Genomic DNA, 21,905 nt, shown 5'->3' on the forward strand with positions numbered 1-21,905 from the left:
TTCATAAAGAAATCATTATATGAGACTACTGAGAAATATAAATGCATATCTGAGATACTCCTTTACTTACATGATGCCATCTACAGAGGAAATCAAAATTTATTTTACTATGTAGCATGGAAAAAATCATGGAAATAATTTAGATACCTAGATTCCAAATGCCTGAAAGATGTCCTGACCTACTTTCCAAGTGCTTTTAAAAGCCACAGTTCCTGCCATTGGAGAGAAAAATAATTTGTATAAGTAATAACTCAAATGATTTAGTGTCAATGGCACTTGAGTTTTAGATATGTAATGTAGTATGTCTTCAAATACATAGAAATATACAATAGCTTTTCTAACACAACACAACAATATCTGTTCCTCATTCTGTAAGTTTGTTGTTAAAGAGTAAACTCTAATAAAATGCAGTACTTTATATAAAAGTACATTGGGAATTTTGAAAACCTAGGCTATTTTAATTATGCATTTTAATTATAAGGCATTCGTTATGACATCCTTACAGAACAGCATTTAAGTTCACATAAAAGACTCTAATGCCTATATTTACATTAGGGAGTGATCATATTTTGACTATGTGAGGTATGTGCATAACATGTGCATGTGGCCACACAGGTATACATATGTGGTTATATGCATGCATGTATGAAGAACTGAGATTAAAGTCAGATGTCTTTCTTATATTCCTCTCCACCTTTTGTTTCCAAAGACAGTCTCACTGACATTGAAGTTCCTGCATTTGGATAGGCTGGGCAATGAGGTTCAGGGATTCTTATCTCCATCTCCCCATTCCTCCCAAAGGCTGGAGCTAGACGCATGCAGCAATGGAGTCTGTATTCAAATATTACTGCTGTGGAACAGGTCCTTTCCCAGCAAGTATTTACAAATTTTTGCCATATAATATGTTTAACTATCAGGCTCATCCAAGTTGCTAACATTTCTTCATAGTATCAATTTTGGTCATGGTAGCTCGTGTGCACGCACACAGGTGTGTGTGTGTGTGTGTGTGTGTGTTTATGTGTGATTATATCAATATCTTGGGTTTTGTTTTGTCAGGAAACCTTTGAAAAATAAACTGAAATTCTGAGGCCTAAAGACAGTATATGAATTTCTCAGCATCGTACTATTGTTAACTGGAATAAAGCCAGCAACTAAAAATCAAAGCCCTGGGATATGGATAATGTACTGATGTTGTAAATTAAGAAGCTCATATATATATGCTGTAGCATATTAAATGCAGAGATCACAAAAATATATAATTTTGTGATATTAGATGTTTCTGTTTCACCGGATAACAGGATGTTTAGATAGAAAGGTTGGTATATTTTTACTATGTCTCTGAAATTACTTATCTACAATTAAAAATAGATCAAATTGCATGTTAACTAATAATGTAAACTATAGCATCACAAATTTCATCAGGGGTGGGGGCTACAGCTTTCCAGACTGAAGTAACACCACTGTTTCCACTTCAGGGGAGATTTGCAAGCAACTTGGAATGGCAATATCTGTTCCTCTTTGGAATGGATGCTCAACACATTTCATTCGAAAGTTAGAGCAACTTGGGGTGACTAAACAGTTATTAAGGAAAGCAAGAGGCTCGCAGGACCCAGCGGGGATGACATTTGCTGAAGTACCCAACAAAAGGGAGAGAGAACCTGTAGAGATCATATCCAGAAATTAGGCATGGCCCCTGGTTGAAGGATGGAGTCACCCACCCCTTGCAAAACGTTTAACCCAGAATTACCCCTATCTAAATACAGGGACAAAGAATGGATCAGGGACTAAAGGAAAGGCCATCCAGACACTGCCCTACCTGGGGATTCACCCCAAATGCAGACACCAAACCCAAACATTATTGTTGATGCCAAAAAGCACTTGATGACAGGAGCCTGGAATAGCTGTCTTCTGAGAGACTCTGACAGAGCCTGGCCAATATAGAGGCAGGTGCTCACAGCCTACCATCGGACTAAGTGTGGGGGCCCAAATGGAAGAGTTAGGGGAAGGAATGAAGGAGTTGAATGGATTGCAATCCCATAGGAAGAACAACAATATCAACCAATCAGACCCCCCCCCCAGAGCTCCCAGGGACTAAACCACCATCCAAAGAGTATACATATAGCAACCCATGGCTCCAGCTGCATATGTAGCAAAAGATTGCTTTACCTGCCATCAATGGGAGGGGAGGCCCTTGGTCCTCTGAAGGCTAGATGCCCAAGTATAGGGGAATGCTAGGGCAATGAGGCAGGAGTGGGTAACGGAGTACCCTCATATAAGTAGGGGGAGGAGGGATGAGATGGTGGTTAGCAAAAGGGAAACCAGGAAGGGGGATAACATTTGAATGTAAGTAAATAAAATAACTAATGAAAAGTTAAAATTAAAAAAGAATTCAAAACACTCAACTATCCTAACCTTTAACCCAAAGTAGCCTGAGTAGAAGAAATAACAAAAATTTCTGGTGAAATTGGGTAGACAAAGAACATTCCAAAGTAGCTTTGAACAAACAAATATGGAATGTAATATCCTGTCGATTGGGCAATGACCTATATGAAATGATTTGTGATTGCATTCTCATTCCCAGTGGTCAAATGCTCACATTGTGACAATTACTGTAGGAAAAGGATGCTTGCAAAATTCCACTCTCAGTAAAGGGATCATTTTACTAATGGGGCAAGGAGAACCTACTTAAGTTGTCTTTCTATTCGAATTTAATAATACCTTTTAGAAACAATCTCATGTATTTTTTAATCTTTGCCATATAAATACTTTGCGTCTACAATCATCCACTATTTGATACTCAAATGAACACTGGAAAAATGGAAAAAGAGCCCACCAAGCACAGGATCTTTTGCTATAATGAAGAACTAAAGAGCTTGGATCCTTCTGTTTTATTTATAGATTGCTCTTCCAACATACTTCCTAATTAACTCATAAACACAGTGCAAGAAAAGTCTACATTTGGAGTATACAATCTATATTTAAGGTCATGTTGTTCAACATTCTACTTATCCAGATCTATATAAGTAATTTTTGAAAGATGGGAGTGGTAAATGCTTCTCTGTATGTGTGACTGGCTTGGTTCTCACATTCAATAGCATAATAATAGGAAAAAATTTAAACAGAATTTCAGCATTACCTGAATACACCAGGGAGCAAGATTTCCAAATCCAGGGTTTGAACATTATAATTTTCCATGTTCCACACAAAGTAAATAGGGAAGCCAGATACATCTCTCACAGTTGGGTGTCAAGGGACATGTATTAAGATTATTCTACCCATTCAAATATACTTTCATTGCTTCTGTTGGTGTGATTTTGTCTGTACTTCTAGGATATTTTATCTGAAAATGCAACATCTCCAAATTGAAACATTTCCTCTAAATTGAAACCTTTGTTGTAGGAAGGAAAGAGGGGCTCTTCAGTCTGGATGTAAAACTAAGGTTACACCTCATGGAGAACAGAACTGGAACATTCTTGAATGCTCTGACTCCACGGTATAAAAAGGAATAAATAGAAGCTTGAGGTGACAGACTCTGAGTAGCCAAACTGCAGAGAAAGGGATATTCCCAGAGCAAGCTGCCTGCATGCTCCAGAGAGAAACTCCAGGATTGCAGGTTTACAGGAGTCCACATCAGTGTTAGGGTAGGCTTTTTGGTGATGCAACCACTTTCTTAGTTACAAGGAGCATCTCCTTGTAAGTAACCCCTCAGTTACAATAAAACTGGCTCACAAAACGAGACAAACGAAAAACCAAAATAACAAACAAACAAAATCCCTCAGTGATTCAGAATTTACATTTGTGCAGTTGTTGCTTTGGTCTGTTTAGGGTTCCCTTTCTCAGGTGAATAAATGAGCCCATTGCATGTCTATGAAAAGTCTGACACTCAAAAGCAAATTGTATCTGAACAACTAAATATATGGAATATGTAGCTATCAATAAACATATTTGTTGCCATCTACTTTTGTAGGATTTCTCTACTCTTTCTTTTTTTCTTTTTTCCTAGACAGGAACATCTTTTAGAGTTCTGAAACCTTCTGGGTTTGCACTTGGAATGGTGTAAAGATTTATCTAAGCCACTTGGTATAGGCCACTTGCTTCAGCCTCAGCAGTTAGCATAGGATCCAAGGGCACATGGATAAATTTGTTTCAAGCATTTCCTGAATGAGTAAGTCACCCGCACATACAATTTTGCTTTGTCTTTCCTCAGTCATTACACATAATTTCCGTTGAGATTAAAGATCCAGCCTTACAAAGGGATTTTTATTTTCATTGTTTTTTACTTCCTGTTGGCTGTGGTAGCAAAGGAATGGTAGTAAGTCATGTCCCTGTATCATTATCCTTTGTTTGAATATGGGCTGGTGCTGTGAAATATTTGTAAAAAACAGAATATGGCAAAGGCAAAGTGATTTTTCAGGAGTAATTAAGGCCCCAATTAGTTGACTTTGGCTTCATCAAAAGATCATTTATTCCGGGTAAGCCTACTATAATCAGAAAAGTCCTTTCAAAGGGTGTCTAGGTCATTACTGATGTTAGATATTTGAATCACTGCAGATCCTTTCTACTGCTTGATCTGAAGAAATACACTGCTATGCTCTTGCATTTATGAACAAATTTGTTCTGCGAGAACTGGATTAAATTATTCCCTACTCAACCTTCAAAGGAAAGGAAGTCCAGCCAACACTGCGACTGCAGCCTTGTGAGACTCTGAGAAGAAACACAGTTTAAGTCACCTCCTCACATTTGACTTGCAAAATTTGTGAAATAGTAAATTGGTTTCATTGTCTGTCATTTAGATTATAAGAGTTCCTTATCTAGCCAGAGAAAATGCACACAACACGTATGTCTTCAGGTCATCCTTAAGAGCAAGTACTTTGAGGGAAAAGCTGCATCTTTTGCCGCTCTATCTGTGGCTAGTGCTTGGACAACTGTACCACAGGACTGTTTGCAGGCTTAAATGAATTGCTTCTACTTGAGTATTCTGTATTATACTGTACCTCCCGCTGAAGCCGTTTCCTACTAAGGATGTAAAATGCAATATACTGACTTCTGATTTGTCACATAGTTTTTCAGCAGAGTGGCAAAAATTAGACACACATGAAAAACAGTGGGAGTTGTATACCTACTTATCAATGCAGGAAGCTGAAAAATGGCTACATTCCTCCTAAAGATGGCAATAATGTAGGAAGAACAAATAATTCAGAAATCCAATTACAAAGAACTGACTAACAAACTGACTAGAGTGGCCACACATGGCTGGCATAAATCAGAGTTATTTTCCTCTTTCTTAATTTGCTTCACAGTCAGGCTTTGGCTTTACTTTTAAACGAACTGGGATATCTAGTGTATATCTGACTCTCAGATATTTTTAAACAGCCTTGGTCTTATCTCAAATGTACACCTCCACAGCCCATCTTAATTTGCTTACCTAAAATCCAATTCTTGGAAGAGCTATGCTTCTGTTCAAAGCCATGGTCTTCCTCACTTTTAGAAAATTCTCGAGAATTTCCTTTGCGGGAATTAAACGAACCGGAAATGTGAGTAGTAACTCGGGAAGATGTCTTGTCATTTGAATCACATCTTCTGAAATTTTTTTTCTAAATGTTTCTCTGATTTAACCAAACCAAGAGGTCAATCAGACATATCAGTTGTATGTCTTTATGTTTTTATTTATTCTAATCTTTCAGCCTCTAATGCACTTTGTTCCATCTCTTAAAGGCCATGTTCAAACATTTTCTAAAGCTCAAATCATTGCAACATTTGGAAAGTACTTTCTAATACATAAACCAACAGAAAGCCAGAAGCCCACTGCTCTGTGACTGCAGATCAGCTCATATATACTTTTAATATGTTTCTATTACACTATAGTGTAGAAGTTATTTTGTGTGCTTGTTTTCTGTACCGTCTTCTTCACTGCAAACACATGGAGTACACTTTATGCATACTGTCTTCTCACTCACTAAAGTGTACATCACAGTAGCTCATAATATGACCTTTCTTCAGGCTGAGTGGACTGTGTTAGTTAGTTGGTTTTCTGTTTTGCTTGTTGTTTGACACCAGCTTGAGTTCTCTGAGAACAGGGAATCACAACTGAGAAAATGTCTGTGTAAGACTGGCCTATAGGCATACCTAGGAAGTATTTTCTTAGTGATATCTGTGGGAAAGCAGGCAATTGTAGGTGCTGCCACCCATGAGAAGGTGGTCCTTGGTGTATAAGAAAGCAGGCTCTGGGAAACAAGCCTGTTGGAGCAAGCCTGTAAGCAGAATTTAACCATGGCCTCTGCTTCAGTTCCTGGCCTGACTTTCTTCAAATATGGACTGCAATATGGAAGTGTAAGCCAAATAAACCTTTTTCTTATGAAGTTGCTTTTGATCGTGCTGTTATTTCATAGTAAAATAAATTATAACTGAGATGCTTTTGATGTCAGATTTCCAGAAAAGAAAAATGACAGAATACCTTCTAGAAAAAAAGACTTATTTCTCACAAATGATAGACCCTTATAGAACTCTGTAGTCAGAAAAGATCAAATTAATTATAAAATTCTTTCAATGTAGGAATCTAAGGCAATGATTTTCAGAGGAAGTGATAGGCTCTAAGTGTTTGTGCCTTCCCAGACACACTGATTTAATATACTTAAATTCTAAAGCCCAGGGTAGATAACAGGAAAATGGTTTCGGAAACTGACTAGACCATGAGGATTTACTCTCCAGAATGGAATAGATGCCCTTAAAATGAGGCCCCAAGGAGACCTTTCACCATTGACATTTTGTGAAGAATACTGAGAATGTGTTGTCTGTGAAAGAGATGGCCAGATGTGACATGACATTGAATTTGCTAGCACCCTCATCATGGATCACCTAGCATGTAGAACTATGAGAATTAAATTTCCATTTATTTCAATAAGTCACAGTGAATAGGATAATTTTATTTGTAAATGAACAAGTAGACTGACACATGGATTTCTTATACTTTTTTAGCTACCAAGTCAATTGTTTTCTATAAAAAAATAATGCTACCCTTATATAGTTGAACGTTTTTCAGTCATAATGCTAAGTGATTAGCATCTCATCTTAAGCACTTAACAAATTTGGCCATAGCTCCATGAAGGAAATGGTATTAGATATAATGCTGTATTTAAGTCTCATGCAATATATTTGGGGAGACAATTTTAACATGAAAAATACATCAGATAAACTAAATAAAATTAGATAAGCAAAACAATGTAAACATGTGAGATATGCCCCTCTGGTTATGTACATACTGTGGAAAAATGAAGAAAATCATGCAGGAATTAGGATCCTTGAAAATCTGTCATGGGCCTTAAAGCATAAACCAAATTTAATAAAACAAAGAGAACTCAGATAGAGGTTGCTAAGGCTTTACTACTTTTCAAAGAATTCTGGGCATTCAAGGAAATTGGGAGATGATTCATCCTAAATTCCTCACCTTCTATGAGAAACAAACTCAGACATAGCAACTGACTTACCCAAGGTCCCACTGTGGATGTCTGCAGTGCTGGGGATGATTCTGCTTTGTTTCTACCATTTTAAGTCGTCTCCCACAACCTTGCTTAAATTACATAGAGGCTGTTGTTTGTTTTCCATTTATGTCAGGGAAGATGAGCTCAGACGCATAATTTCTCACTAGAATAAAACGCCCTGTTAAAACATCGTCTAGACCATTTTTTTTTTAAACCAGAAACTGGAAATGTTGATGCTATAATCACAAAACCTACACTAGGTCTATTGCATTTGAAAAAGAACAGGAAAAAAATGTCTTCCAAGTATAAGAAGGCGTAGAACCAGAATATGATATCTATTATTGACATCCAGTTCCAGATATGTGAGTTACGTCATTATACATACAAGGAACAGGATTTCCCCTGATATTTAAGCAATCTCCTTTTATGAATGAATTAGCCTTTTTTTTCTCCTCCACATTATCTAATGGTTTAAAAAAGAAAGCATCCTTCTTAGCACAGATTGCAGTGGTTTCTTTCCATTTCATATGCCGTTCTTTGATATGCAGCACCAACTTTAATTTATGTTCAAGCAGCGTCTGAGGGTAGTGAGATCTGGCTTGATAAACCACATAGCTATAAGCAAACTTATAGGGTGAATTATTTAAGGATCCCCATTTAATTTTCAGCATCTCTAAGGACAAGATGACAGACTGAAATGTGTCAAACCCAAAGAAACCAGCCTAAGCTCATCTCAAACATGACATTTAAAGCAATTCAATAATATTCCACATTTTACAAACAGACCTGGAAACACATTTCACCCTATCAATATAATTTGTAGTACCCCGAGTAGAATCCTGCCTTGCTGTCCCACAAGAAGTATAATTTAGCACGGGCATAAATTGCACTTAGATATTCAATTATTACCTTAAATATATGACTATGTGGAAAAATCTCAGCATGTCAGGTACACGTAATATATTGAAGTGAATAAGGCAAGTCAAGAGGAGATTTTTATTCCCTTCTGTTGGGTTAGCACAGTTCTGTTTTTGAGATTCATTCATTAAAGCCTTAAATATGTATTTGCTAAATATCTGCAAGTGTGAGGTGCTGTTCTAGGCACTTGCTAGTCATTAAGGATAAAATGTGTACGGTTACCACGTCTATGGAGTTTTTCTCTGATCTCGCTGCACAAGGTGTTCTGATTGTCTATCCAAAGCATTGAAAGTGTATCAGTTTTGTTCCTGTACTTCTTTTTCTTAGACTTTTATTCATTTCTTCCTTTGTCCTTTGCATGAGTGTTTGCAAGTGTGAATGTGCACCACATGTGTACAGTGCCCACAGAGGCCAGAAGGCAATACCAGAATAGGACTTAGAGCCACAAGTGGTTGCAAGCTACCATTTGAACGTTGGCAACGCAACCTGGGTCCTCTGCACCAACTAGTCCTCCTAACCTCTGAACTATCTCTCCATCTCCCTTTCCTTTTGATGAAAGGCACATATGTGATAGTGATTCTGATATACGCAGCAACTTCCCAGAGAGAAAATACTCACATAGGAGAAAAGATGTACGCCCCAAAAAGCCGGCTCGCCAAATGACCTGTCTTCTTATAGGGATGAATAAACTGTAACTCAATCAACACCAAAACCAAAATACACTGACACTGCTATGAACAAAGTAACATATTAAGCTTTAGGAAGGTATTAATAAGGTGTTAAATTGTATGAAATAGAAAGAGGTCATCTCAGAAGAACAAAGATAAAACACAGATATGAACTCCCTCACTGGACATGGAAGGCAAAGTAAAAAATTTCACTGGCAATGCACACTTGGTAGCTTTCTTTTCTTCAAATTTGGAAGCATAATATATCTCATTTGATATCAGACATGTTAACAAATAGTATTATTCTTCAAACTGACCATTCATTTATAAGTTAGCCCTGTTAGTAAGCTCTCCATAAATCACTGATACATGGAACTCTGTGTTCCCGTCAGTAATGAAGGTGGCATTTTTATTCAAATATAGCAGGCTGCTCAGCCCCCAGGATAATGATTAAGTGAAGATCTTTTTTATTCTGCAGACAAAGCACATACCATACTTACAGTTTAGGCTCTTAGGGACAAAAATCTTGATGGAGGCCAAGATTTCTACAGACGTTATGGAAATAACCTTTAAAAAGTTTTCATTCTTATCGTCCCTCTCTATGGCACTCTAATTTCTTTTTCCTCCGGTCAGAGCATTCTTGACAGACCTCCCACTCTTTTGCTATTCTTTAATAGTACTGTGACTTCCTCACTTCTCTTCTTAATGAATATTTCATCTGTCTGAAGGAATAATCATTGTATGTTTACGAAATGACAAAATGACTTACAAAAATGACTTAACGGAAAATCAGCCTTTCTTAGAATTGCCAAAGGATCTTCTTTCAGTGCCTTCTTCCACCTCCTCAAATGACTGTCAGCAGTAAAGTGAGCATTAACTTCGTGCACTCTAATGATTAAAACTATCATCTTGGTACAAATTAGAACGAATGACACAATGACAGACAGATCCTACAGGATGTTGTGGTAAGCTGAGTAAAAATATTATAGCATCAATCAAGGTGCTTTTTAACAAAGAAAGTTACAGAATTAGATAAAATTAAGGACAGTGGGAATTTATGTGGCTTCTATTAGCTTATTTTGAAAAGACTGAATGATACAGTTGGTATCATTTTTATTCCAAGGAAGATCTAGTCAGCTGGATTCTTTAAAATGCATCCAAGAATTCAAATACATATGCAGATATGTGAATGAATATGGGACAAAAATAGGTAGCTGGTACATTTTCATAAAACATCATTGAATGATCTAAGTTATATTGTATCAACTGATATCTGTCAGATCCCTAGTGAGAACAAGATGCTATTTGAAGGTCATTAGTTTAATACCTATTCTACAGAAAATGGTTACTTCTGCAGTTTATATGTCACACATTACAGGATTATATTTTCCTTTTGTTCTTATTCTACAATTTTTATCATTACTTCTATTTCTTTTTATAGGAAAAATATTTACATTCTTAATATTTCTTGGAAGTGCTTTAGGATGGTGAAAGAGTGGTTTCAGGTTAATTATGGAAAGAGGAAGAACTATGAAACAGTCTGGCTCACTGAAAATGCATATTGTTCCACTCATCTGTCAGATGAAATAATATCTGCTCAGAAACCATAAGCTTCATCTCCATCAAGTACCACCCTGTTACTGAAACATCCTGTTTATAAACATACATACCTTTCAGATCATGGTTTCTCTATAGGCATTTACCAAACCCCTAGGTTTTGTATTCACTCTTCTAGTTGCTTTTCCATTTTTTTCTACTATTTTTCTGGGCTAGATGGACAAGTACCAACTGAGAAATATGTTCATTATAGCTAAATGTTACAAGGAACTATATTCAATCTACAAATTAGGTTAATTATGGACCTTGCAATTGGCAGTAAATGAGTCTCTAACCTATCTACAGATTACAAGTATGCGATGAATCTTCGAAGAATAAATGGCATAGTTCATTCTATCTTTTTCATTGAAGTTTCAGTAAAGAAGTGTTGTAATTATATATCATATAATATTTTTGCCTTTCACATTGATAAGATTCTAGGGCTTCATGGAACTACAAAAGTAAGTGAGTTGAAGCATATAGAATATAAACATACACATGTTCATACATATATATTCAAGGTAATAATGCATGTATAATCAACGTTACAATAATAAAGCTGCACCCCTTTGCAGCAACATCTGTTTTATCCATTTAAACATTTTGCTTAACATTTAGGCGTTCTACCCTGTTTAAAGAGAGTTTTTTCTCATACTACCTTCAACCTTGAAGGTTTGTGAAAAATCTGTAGGTTGTGAAAAATCTGACCATTACTGAAATAGGTCACAATAGAAAAAGAAAAGGCTAAAACAGCATCATCACTCTACCCTTATCAACATTAATATCTTGTTATTCCTTGATTTTTTATTTTTTGTAAAACAGTAATTTAAAGAAAGCTAGGTCATAGGAGTGTTTAGGGAGAAATTAAGAGTAAACATACTTTGAATTCACTGATCTCTACACTATTAAAGATGATTGTCAGTTATGACAAATTTACCACTAGGACAATCTTAAGTTTATAAGTTGAACTGTAAATGTACAGAAAGTCAGTAAAACAAAATTGTACTAGATCTGTATACACACACACAGACACACACACACACACACACACACACACACACACACACACTATTAATGAACTATACTTACAGAACAATCACTTGTTAGTAATATATGTGTATTTATGTGTGCCATGTATAACAAAGAATTCAGAAAACCAGATAAAATAGCAACTCTACATAGTGACGTAACTAGTAGAACTTTCGCTTCAAATTTGCATAAGAAGTTAATGAGCAAACTGATACATGTTATTTTAATTTTTCTTTTCAGGTTCTCTCACTTAAATGTTTCACAGGTTCTCCAAATGCAACAGATATGAAATAATGGCCACTCTCCCCCTCATAGTCACCAAATCCGAAATCTCCCATCTTTCCTTTGGTTCAGACCAAATGCATGTAAATAAAAGTTAAGTGGGAGCAGAAGAAGATGGTAGAATGTATAAGCTCAAATTGTCTGGGACAGTAGAACACAACCTGAACCATAAACCCTGTTTAAAGGTTTTAGCTGTTCCTTCCTTGACAGGGATAAAAATGTTTTCCTTTAAGTTCTGCCTATCAAACTCCTTGTTAGTAAGATTGGAAAGAAGCATCGTCTACTTAGTTGTCCAGGCCTTTCTTTTAAAGCTTACATCTATTAAGTTATCTATCCTGGTCAGTTCCATACAGTTAGCACCTTTAAGAACCCATGATCTTCAAAGTACATCCCATGGCCCTGTGCCGTCCGTATCCCCTGAGAACATATTAGAAATAGAAAATCTTAGCCACCATCCAGACCAAGTTAAGCTGAAACTCAGATGTATGAATCAGAAATTCTTGTTTTAACAAGCCTTCCAATTAACTGTAAAGTACACTGAGAACCATTGATGATGTCTGTCCCTCTGTTATTTTGCAATGGAGCACTGCATTCCTGTCTGTAACAGTTTTTTCTTCTTTTGTCTCGTGGATGATGCAAGTCTAGTTAGTATGTTTAGGAAGGTATGGCATAAAAATAGATACCCTAAACAGTATGGCATTTAAGTTGACACACTTAAACTACCAGCATTTTTAGAAATAGGGAGTTAGAAGAGAAAGGAGGAGGAGCAAGACAGAGTTCAGGAAGGAGAGGTATGATCCTAGGCTACAACCACATTTCTGAGCACTTTTAAGAAGTAACCCCAAAACATAAGACTATGTTCTATGTTCTAAACTATGTTCTAAACAATGTTCTATTCTTCATTGTTTTCTTAGAAACTATGCTACAGAAATATTAGGAATATAGTGTCTTCATTCTTTTCATTGATGTAAGTTTCCCCAAAAACAGTTTAAAAAAAAAAAAAAAGACTCATCGAAACATACTCCTTGTACCCTAAACACGAAAGGAGAGGATTGTGGGATAACATAATGGGAAGAATGTTATCAAATGACTTATAGAAGGGATGGAAAAGGTCAAATTCTCCCTGAGAATGAGAATGGGTTTCCAATGGCCTAACAAATTCCTTCTCTGAAGGAATGTTCCTGAAGGATATGTGGGGTGGGATTAGGGCTTGGGGATGATCACTGGATGAGATACCTCACAAGTAACATGAACTATATCTATTACTAGTTACAACTGGATTACAACTAGAGGCAAGTTTTCTTAAGAACTTCACTGTTGTCTAATAAATTAGTGAGAATTTAGGATATGAAATAACCCAGAATTCTCTTAGAGTCCAATCAGTCAGAAGAGTCAAATGGTTCTTGGTAGAATAAAATTAGGATGACAGCAGGGTGAATTTTTCTACTGAGGCACCAGGGTATGTGTACTGTGAATTCTTCCCTGTTTTAGCACCCAGAGGTTGCCCATATTCCTAGGTCCTTCCCTCTATCTGAAAGCTGCCAATGCCATGTCAGGTTATTCTCATGCTTTCTCCAGCTCTATTCTGTCACCTTCTTCTACTTTTAAGGGCCTTGTAATTACATTGATTCTATATAGATAACCCTCTGTAATTTAAGGCCATCTGATTAGCACCTTTAATTCTATATGCACTCCTAATTCTTTCTGACATATGGCATGGCATTGTCACAAATTCTACAGATTAGAAGACGGTGAGCTTGTGCAGGGAATTCTGCCTCTCATAAGCTGTGATTTCTGAAAGTTTTTGAATATGGAGCTATTTGTGGTCATATATATTACTGCTTTACCAAATAGGAATTTGATATATGACTCCTTTTCACTTGGAAGAATAATGTCCAAAACAAACGCATTTATATAACACATATTAACAACACTGATTACTTGTATATAGATGTATGTATTTTAGCCCTCAACTACATCCCATGTGCTGCTGCCTATAGAACCTGCCCCTTACTAATTCTTATTTCACTAGAACTTAGCACCATGCCCCATTGTGGAAACTTAATGGGTGTCACCGTAATAAATAAAACAAGTGAAAGATCGTTTGGGAAAGAACCATTGTGTACTTGTATGTGTTACTTGGTCCACAACCATACATATTTCAAAGACATGAATCTAATTCTAAATAGGGAAAATGAACTTATACTACTTAAAATCCATTTAAAGGAGACGTCATAGGCATTATAAAATTATTTTAAATTGAATCATTCATCAGTGGAACATGGAACAAAAGAAAGTGAACTATTTCCTTATGCCACATGAATTTTTACTTTTATCTCATTTCAAATCAACAAGATGAAAGTCACTTCTAAAATATTACGATTTGTGAACTTCATTTACTGCTTCTTTTTGGCTTTGATCAGAATTGCCATCTCTATACAGCACTTGAATTGTTGGTATTTTATTGCATTGCCACATCTCATTATTATGTATTAAATACTATTATTTATAGCCACTACTTAAACTGATGTGTGATGGAAAATTATTGAAAGCTTGGCACATCAGGAATAGACATTTTATTGGGAAGAAGGAAGACTAGGAAGAGTCAATGGTCCTTCAGCTGCCCCTCAGATCATTAACTCCAAGTGGTTATTTGCTCCCAGGCACTGTCCTGCCCAGGATGTTATTGCTGTGATATGTAGATGAAGGAGAATATATTTTGAATGCTTTAATATGAACACAAGCTCATGAAAGGTGCCAGATTGAAAGCATTGGAGTTTGAAGTCATCGGGTTATGCACTTGGCTGCTTTCAAGGTATAGAGAGATGCTTGACCTTGAATGACCACCTAAGCAAAAGGGAAGAAACATAGAGCTTGCTAAACTCTAAGAGACACAGAAAGAATCAGCATGGAAATCACAGTTAAACTATTTTACTAAGGAAAAAAATCATTTGAAACTACTAGTTAAACTTAGACTTCAGTCTAATTGCTGTAATGCCAGTACAAGTATTGCTTTTGGGTGGGGGAAGTGAGTGCTAGTCGTCTAAGATCACACAGCTGCTTTCTTTCAAAGAGAAATCAGTATTACCAATTCATTTGAGCCACTTAACAGAAAATTTTTGGACAGCTGATTTGTGTATATATTTTCCAATTTAATAACAAATCTTGACTTATACACATACCTGGAAAGTATGCTGGTGTGTGTGTGTGTGTGTGTGTGTGTGTGTGTGTGTGTGTGTGTGTACGTGTGTGTGTGTGTGTACGTGTGTGTGCATGTTAAGGGGATGTATTTGTAGGTACATGTGCTTGTATGTGCCTGTGCTTGTGAAGACCAGAGGTCAAGATTAGCTGTCTTCCTGTCTTAGTGACTGTTTTTTATTGCTGTGACAAAACTTATGATCACAGCAACTTACTTATAGAACAAAGCATTTATTGGAAGGACTCGTGGTTTCCAAGGGTGAGTCCTTGATTCCTTGATCAGCAAGGCAGGGATCATGGCAGCAGGCAGGCAGACAAGAATGAGTTTGGGAAAGACAGAGCTAACTGAGAATAGAATGATCCTCTAAAACCTCAAAGCCCACTCCTGGTAACATTCCTCCATAAAACAGGTCTACCAAGTAGGAATCAAACATTCAAATATATGACAATATATTTACCACTGCTCATTCAAACCACCACACTTCCCCCATCACTTTCAACCTTTCTTTTTCAGATGATGTCATTCACTGAACCTATTTAGATCTTACTCATTCAGTGAGAATCTATGTGCGAGCTCCAGGTATGTTCCAAAGGAATACAGTCTACCTTGCTTTTGGGAAGTGGGTTCAGGAGATCAACCCCAGGGCCTCATGATTAAGCTACAAGAATCTTATCAAGGTATCCATTTCTCTAGCCCCAACAACTACCTCTCAATGTTGAACTATAGGATTTTTGAACTGGGAACAATTATAATTAATCGCAATGTTTTAGCACAGATGAAGAAACTAAAGAGAAATAACCCAAGTATAAATGTATTGTTAATAAAAGACTAGGAGTAGAGTTCAGGTTTTCTGCCATGGAATGCTTTCTTGCCAAAGAAGGAAACCTAGATGCTCTCTGAAATATCTAATCAATGCCAATAATTTTTGTAAGTGTGGATCTTTAAAATTTGTCAGGGATGTTTCACCTTAATTTACATGAGCTATAAAGCTTTCTTAGTATGAAAGATATGTTAATATCATCCAATGGGCACACAGACATCTTTCAAATCTACAAATGACATAATATGAGAAAATCTTGAATTCTTCTCTAAGGAAATTTTCTTTTAATTTTGTCATTTGATTATCTGATCATAATTTTTGTTGTGTAATTATCTAAGCTTTGTCATATTATTATTCTCCTAAAGATAGTACATCTAGATGAATGGTAAGTGAAGTCATGTTTTATATGGTAACAATTGGTCAACATATTTTAAGATCATGTTACAGAATAATTATAACTAGTTAAACTCTAATTAAGATATATTTAATACAATATTTTTATATTTAGTATATTTTTCAAATTTGGGAGATTTCTGGGCTTTTTTCTATATTTCTATGTTTATGTAGTTTTAAAAGTACCAAGACTTACTAACTTACTTCAAATTCAAATCAACCTTGCATTGTTGCCATTTGGAATGAAAATTAGTATTTGATTAATGGTGTATAGCACAATCACAGATAGGGACCACAGTTTAAGAAGAGCAATATTATTTATCCCCTAGTTACTAAGAACTGAATAATGACTAATGTTTTAATGAAATTAAGAACTGTAAGTTACAAATCTTGCCAAATTTTCTTATATATTGCACTAGAGGACTGATTCTCAAAGCACTTAATCAATACGCTAATTGAATTATAGCCATATTAGTTATTTATCAGGAGAAAGGGTACAATGATTTTTGATGGTTGCTTAGTGAATGTTCATTGGACAGACATATGGTTAGATAGATGGATAGATGAAATGAAGAAAAATGGATGGTCAGACAAATTAATGGAATAGCTTAGTCAATATTCAAATATTCATATTTAGATATTTCACTTGTCACCTTTTATGACATAATTATAACATGCATTTCATGCAAGGATGCAAATTTTGTTCTGAATCTTCTGAAAAGAAATGTTTGTTCCATTGATAGTGAAAAGTGTCATATTTATTATAGTCCATGAGAATATTAAATAATTTTGCAAATTTCCTTATTGGCAACTGCTATTCCCACTCATTCTGTAGAGGGTCACCATAGTTATGAAATTCCTAGGGTTAGTTTCTATGTATAGAAAATGTCACACAATTATTAATTCAAACTTGTCAGACAGTCTGAACATTTGGTTTTGCAAATACTCCTTCATGATAATGGAGTATATAAACATATTTACATATAAAATAGATAAATAGATTTCAAAGTGCATTTTAGCTAAAATAAACTCAATAATATGTACTATTTATATCAAACAATTCAGCATAGATTGAACATACCTTGTTAGATCCAGATGAGAAGTTAAGCAGAACAAAAGTCACACTTGTAATTCCTGTAAACAAATTAGACCAAATTATATTTCATACAGGTAAAAAAACAGGTACAATGTAGTAATTCCATGAGGGGAGGGATATATATATCTCATTAATAAAATAATAATTTTATTAATTAATCAAATACTAATTTTCATTTCAAATGACAACAATGCAAGGATGATCTGAATTTGAAGTAAGTTGGTAAGTCTTGGTTCTTTTAAAACTACATAAATATAGAAGTATAGAAAAAAACAGAAATCTCCCAAATTTGAAAAAATATACTAATATATATATATATATATATATATATATGCTGAGAGGGATTATATATACACTGTATATATACACTGTATATAATGGGACTACATATACACTGTAACTTATTTTATAATTCACAAGTGAAGTGCATTTCTTGTTTAAAGGTCTACTTCAAATTGTCATTATCTTAACTACACTGCTAATAGAAGGGGTTTTGTTTTTATTGTTTGGTTGTGCATGGTATGGGACTTTTCTTCTTAGGCATGTAGGCAAGCACTCTGCCATTGAGTCACATTCTAGGATGAAGACTTTAATTTCAGAGACTATACCTAGAACAGTACGGTTTATGTCTACCCCCCATACAATCTCATTTAATTTACATTCAACATTTTGAGATGATATGATACCACAATGTCACTAACAACATGAAGTTTATACTAACCATACTTGCTTGGAGTATATTTACTTGTACTTACTGAAAGCCTTCATATGCAGACTTCATGTATTTCTCCCAATAACTGTTTAAGTTTGGAAAACCAGGGTTTAGAGAGCTTCAATAGCTAACATTACTCCACTGAATCATATATACAGTACATGGCAGAGCCAGCATCAGGGTACATGGCTTCCTTTTTGCTTCATTCTTTGATCCAATGACTTACATGCTCTTTATATAGCACTTATAAAAATGAAGGTAAAATATTTTTAACACCTATCATGCTTATCACTCGGACAAAAGGTTTGCTACCATCAAACGAGCCACACTAGTATGCTTTACTCGAAAGATGCATATTGTGCTGTGACATAATATATTCAGTATGTAATCCAATGATGGTTAACATATGAACTTTACAACTCCTCCATAAGCAATGTAAATGGATACATTTTTGTAAAGCAACTTGTCAATAAGTGTTAATTCTTTAAAATATGCACTTTATTTGATCTTTATATACATACATGTATAAAGAAACAATACGAGATATATATAAAGAATTTTATATAATTTGTATGATATCAAAAGTACCTAAAATCTCATAACTATATTTTATTTAAGTAAATCAAGTCCTAATTACAAGATGGGTTACTAAGTAGACCACAGCATGGTACAGGGACTAGACATGCCAACTATTTCTCCATCTAAGTTTTACCTATGCTTCTAAATAATGTTCTTGAGTTGGGGATGAGAGGAACTATTGAATTTTCTTTATTTTTTTTTATTATTTTCAGGTTTTTTTCCTTTTGGAAGATAATTTTGTAATTATATTTATATACAGAAAACTTAGTGTACATTTAACCCAGTTTAGTGGCGAGTCCTTCAGCCTTTGCCTTTTCCAGCTTGGTAATGTGAGCCACAGATCTGGTCCCTAAGGACCCAGATCGCTGCCTCCCCAATGGCAGCGGATCTCGTCATATCTATCACTATAATTGGTCCTAATAGCCTCCATCAGCTTAGCCAGAGAACCCTTGTCTTCTGGATTAGCCTGTGTGAAGGCAACAGTGGTGCATGTCTTCCTGTGGACCAGGTGCCCCCAGCCTGGCCTTTCCCTTGATAATGCGGTAGGGCACCCCCATCTTTCGACACAGAGCAGGTAAGAAAACCACCAGCTCAATGGGATCTACATCTTGGGCAATCACAAGGTGGTGACTCTATTGATTCCTGCTAGGAGGACAGGTCATTCTTAGTTGCGATGTCCTCTTTGCTAGCAGCTTTCTCAGCATGTGTCAGTAGCTTCTGCTTCCTCTCTTGCTTTGTCTCTGGCTTGTACTTGTGGGTGAGCTCAATCAGCCGAGTAGCTGTTTGCCTGTCCAGGGCCTGGGATAGGAACTAGTTAATGGCAGGAAGTACTCTGAGCTGCTTAAAGATGATGGCTCTTTGCTGCTGCAGTCTGAAGTAGCTGGGCCATTTGAAAAAGCGTGTTAGATCTTTTTGGGGCTTTTTTCTGCTTTCTCTCTCTCTCTCTCTCTCTCTTTCTCTCTCTCTCTCTATATGTGTGTGTGTGTGTGTGTGTGTGTGTGTATTTTTATTAACTTAGAAACTATTATCAAAATATTATATAAAAATCAAAATAATTTTTAATGCAACACTATAGAAAATATATTTAAAATACATGATTCTCTTTTGTGTGTATTTCTATGATCTAACATTTGTAATGAATGTATACATAATCTTGTATTAATAGTTGTATTTTAATTCCTTAAAAATTTTGTAGAAAAGATAGTATTGTAAATCAAAGCAGAAGGAAAAGAAAATGTCAACTTTAAACTTTAACATTTTGATATTTTATGATTGACATTTAATTAATCTTGTGGCACCAATTTATCAATCAACTAATCCCCAAATCTACCACTTTTATATTTGGAAATTCTCAAAAATGAGATCAAATCTTTCAAAAATGCTAGGAGTATATCAAGATAAAAGACAATATTTAAATACATCTGTAAAGACTGTTGGCCAATAACATCATTGTCATCTTTGGGGAAAAAAATCACTAAGATGACCTTGTAGTGATAATGGAGTATGATATTATTACTAATGATTTCCATGCCCAATATACTATGTATAAATCAGTCATAGTAAACTGAAGTGGTGTTTTTGATTAGCAGCAATCTCATTGCTCTAGGTGCATTTTGATCACTGTTAATACTGCTCAAAAAAGGCATGGTTCTGCTCAAGTGTTGAGGTGGCTCCATAATAATGCAAAGTTAGAATAAGGGAAGATACTGTACTGACATCTAGACTACAAAAATTATTTCCGTCTCTTCTGCTGCACACACCAGAGTAAGTCTGTAGAAATTGGCTTTATACCCATAAGGCTGATTCTCCAAGGAAGCTAGCAAAAAGAAAAAAAAGTACTTGAAAAAAATAAACTCTCCTATATGTAGTACTTTGGCTTGGTGAGGTACATAGAGAAATGAGAAGAAAACTGGCTTTAAAAAGATATAGCTCTTTTCTCCTCACTTCAGAATCGCTTTCCTGCTTCAGCATTTAGCAGCGAATCGCCCCATTTAAGATTATGGAAGGCCAGTGTATAGGTTGATCTATGTCAGATACCCCAGGTTACATGCCATTACTTACGAGTTGCCAACATGTTCTACTTCCCTTCCTTATACAAATCTCTCTCTCACCCAGGCGTTCATTTCCAAAAGGAAGAAATTGTGCAATGACTTTATGTGGGCTAACCAACATTTACCAAACAGAAGTTAGAATGCTTGAGAGTATTGGCACTGGAATGAGGCAAATAATATATACCAGATGCAAAATAGCAGAAGCCATAAACATTAGAAAGACAGCCCACAGAACTGACTTATGGGATACATCTTGAAAGCCAAGTCATAAATCCAAATCTAGATAGCTCAGTGAGAGAGCATCTAGTGCGGACTTCAGAGACTGCTATGACCTCTCCTTTGATCCTATGAAAAGAATAAAAAATAATAAGAATTGTATAAATAATATATAATAATAAGCAATAATAATAAAATAAGGATAAGAATAAGAATAATATTCTACTGTCTTCAAAGGAGGTACTTAATATCTCTATATAATTGCCATTCATAAATGGAGAGGTAATTAGTGAATTTAAGGTAAGCAGATGAGACTTTGAAAATATGAGTATATAAAATGTACACATGTGTACATGGAATTGCTATCTTCAATGGATTCCAAAAGAAAAACTTCTACTAATTTAGGAAAAGTGTCATTTAATTGTTCAATTTCCCAATAAATTTTAGCTGTAGGTGCTATATTAACATGGTTTCTAGCTACAAGGCCCTTAGCTGGCACATAAGTCACTATACTTTATTTTACTAATGACTATATCTTTCCGTATTGCTTCCCATGCTTTGAAAACTCAGATGCAATTTTTCTAATGGAACCTTTACTCAAGGACCTTGTAGAAAATAATTGTGTTAATAACAGAGACAGTTTCCCCATTACAATGATCTGTGCTCCTCGACAATTAATGCCTCTCCACTCTGGATTGTCACCCTTTTTCCTCAGGGCCTAAAGAACTTTTAGGTTTACATTACTGGATGCAGCTTCTTTTCTTTCTGGCAATATGGGCATTTCTAATGATGAGACCTGCCAAAAGTTGTCAATGCTATTTTTCTTCTTTTCCATTAGAGGTGACTGTGGCTGACTCGCCAAGTAATC

The 21,905-nt window shown here is 35.6% G+C and overlaps 1 protein-coding gene across 2 annotated transcripts in view; it reads right to left on the bottom strand.

The window, feature by feature from the left end:
• The window catches only part of Tenm1 (teneurin transmembrane protein 1), an 889,292-nt gene that overhangs the window by 853,761 nt on the left and 13,626 nt on the right, over positions 1-21,905 (bottom strand). For both annotated transcript variants that reach the window (XM_087599322.1, NM_001446957.1), the window contains 1 exon segment: positions 17,465-17,517. The gene's annotated coding sequence lies outside the window, so the exon portion shown is untranslated.

Source organism: Rattus norvegicus, chromosome X (assembly GCF_021556685.1).
Source record: "Rattus norvegicus strain SHRSP/BbbUtx chromosome X, alternate assembly SHRSP_T2T, whole genome shotgun sequence".
Classification (NCBI taxonomy): domain Eukaryota; kingdom Metazoa; phylum Chordata; class Mammalia; order Rodentia; family Muridae; genus Rattus; species Rattus norvegicus.